General features: G+C 51.4%; 1 protein-coding gene across 1 annotated transcript in view; it reads left to right on the top strand.

The window, feature by feature from the left end:
* The window catches only part of acvr2ab (activin A receptor type 2Ab), a 60,855-nt gene that overhangs the window by 33,530 nt on the left and 24,825 nt on the right, over positions 1–2,500 (top strand). The gene's annotated exons all lie outside the window — the stretch shown is intronic.

Here is a 2,500-nt window from a genome sequence, read left to right as displayed (position 1 = left end):
TACGCACGCACACGCACACGCACACGCACACGCACACGCACACGCACACAAATCACAAATCACACACGCATGCATACATTCGCCCACCCACTCACAGTGGCGTCAGTGATGCTCACAAACACTGCCTACACACACACACACAAATGTACACGTACTGGCCTTGAAAACTCACCCACGCAGCCTCGAACACACACAGGAAATCAAACAGATTTCGCCCTACACACACACACACACACACACTGAGGTGCTCTCTCTTATTTGGTGTGACTTCTCCCCAGCCTGTTTACACACGCCTGCTCCACACTTTCTCCTGGTGAGACAGCTCTCCCCGCCCACTCTGACAAGTATCCCTGTGTGTGTGTGTGTGTGTGTGTGTGTGTGTGTGTGTGTGTGTGTGTGTGTGTGTGTGTGTGTGTGTGTGTGTGTGTGTGTGTGTGTGTGTGTGTGTGTGGGAAGGGCCAGCAGCAGTTTAGAATGAACACAGTTTGCTTGTCTTTGCACGCTCTCTCTCTCTCTCTGTCTTCCCCCTTTCTCTCTTTTGCTGTCTCGCAAACTCTTGCCCTCTCTCCCTCTCTCTCTCTCCTTCTCTCACACTCACTCAATCTCTGCCTCCCTGTCTCTTACACTCTCTCTTCATCTCCCTCTCCCTCCCTCTCTCTCCCTCCCTCTCTCTCTCTCCCTCTCCATCTCTCTCCCTCTCTCTCATCTCTCTCCCTCTCCCTCCCTCTCTCTCTCCCTCTCTCTCTCTCTCCCTCCCTCTCCATCTCTCTCCCTCTTTCTCTCTCTCTCTCTCTCCCTCTCCCTCCCTCTCTCTCCCTTCCTCTCTCTCTCTCCCTCTCCATCTCTCTCCCTCTCTCTCCATCTCTCTCCCTCTCCCTCCCTCTCTCTCTCCCTCTCTCTCTCTCTCCCTCCCTCTCCATCTCTCTCCCTCTTTCTCTCTCTCTCCCTCTCTCTCCATCTCTCTCCCTCTCCCTCCCTCTCTCTCTCTCCCTCTCTCTCTCTCTCCCTTCTTCCCTGCAGCAGCGGTGGCTCATTGATTACACACTCCAGTGCTCCACTGCATGCTGGCCTAAGCTCTTTAACTGACAAAAAGAGAAAGAGAAAGAGGAGGTATTTTAGTGTGCAGGTAGTGGCGTGCCTGTGAGAGGTAACGTGATCCTCCCTCTCTCTATTCCTCTCTCTGTTCCTCTCTCTATCCCTCTCTTTCTATCCCACCCTCTTTGTCCTCCTCTCGCACTCACTCTCTCTCGCATTCTCTCCTTCTCTCGCTCGCTCTCCCTGTCTTTCTCCCTCTCTCTCTCTTTTTGCTTGGAATTTTGTCTGTTTTTACATTTATTGCGATTCCTTTTTACTAGTAATAAAGGAAGCTTTCTCCCTCCCTCCCTCTATCTCCATCTCTCTCTCTCTCTCTCTCTCCCTCCTTCTATCTCATCCCTCTCTCTCTCTCTCTCTCTCTCTCTCTCTCTCTCTCTCCCTCCCTCCCTCTATCTCCATCCCTCTCTCTCTCTCTCTCTCTCCCTCTCTGTCTCTCTGTGTGAGCCGCAGGGGTGGTGTGGCCCTAAAACAGGCCCAGGCTCATTCATTAAGGCGCTGTGGTGTTGTTTTTATCACCTCTCCATGCGGTGATTAACATGGCACTCATACCGTCCTCTCCCACGCCCCTCTCCTGTTTTGGCCTCTTTTTCTCTCGTCCTCTCTCTCTCTCTCTCCCCCTCTCTCCCGTCTCTCTCTCTCGTCCCCTCTCTCTCTCTCTCTCTCGTTCTCTCTCTCTCTCCCCCTCTCTCCCGTCTCTCTCTCTCTCTGTCGTCCCCTCTCTCTCTCTCTCTTTCTCTCCCGTCTCTCTCTCTCTCTCTCGTCCCCTCTCTCTCTCTCTCTCTCTCTCTCTCTCTCTCTCGTCCCCTCTTCCTACAACATTCACATGTATTGCATCCTCAGATTAAAAGCTTCATACTTCTTCTCTTCATACAAGCTCCCTGCCCCCCCCCCCCCCCCCCCCCACCCCCCACCCTCCGAACAGTAGAAAATGCCACAGACAAATTGGTTGTCTGTACTGGGTGTTGCCTTTGCATTATGTGTTTTGAGGGTGCGATAATGCACAGATTTGATATATTTGATATGGGTGTGATTCCCGGACGCTGCAGGATGCCTATGCAAGTCGATTCGGATAAAAGCGTCTGCTAAATACCTTTACCATTGTCATCAAGCCAGGTTTGTTTCCAAATCTCTGTCCTTCTTTTCTCTTTCTGTTTCTCTTCTCTGCATTCGTTCTTATTCTCTCTATCTCTTCCCCACCAGCTGCAGAATTGAGCTGAGAGAGGGTTTTAGTAGCCACTGATTTACTGCTTTGCTGTGTGTGTGTGTGTGTGTGTGTGTGTGTGTGTCTGCGTGTGTGTATTTGTGTGTGTGTGTGTGTTTTAGTGAGTGTGTGTGTGTGTCTGCGTGTGTGTGTGTTTGTTTGAGTTAGTGTGTGTCTGCGTTTGCGTGTGTGTGTTTGTTTGAG

The sequence above is a fragment of the Clupea harengus genome, chromosome 21 (assembly GCF_900700415.2).
Source record: "Clupea harengus chromosome 21, Ch_v2.0.2, whole genome shotgun sequence".
Taxonomy (NCBI): Eukaryota; Metazoa; Chordata; class Actinopteri; order Clupeiformes; family Clupeidae; genus Clupea; species Clupea harengus.
Note: the sequence above shows the minus strand (reverse complement) of the source record. Positions and strands in the feature narration are given on the sequence as shown.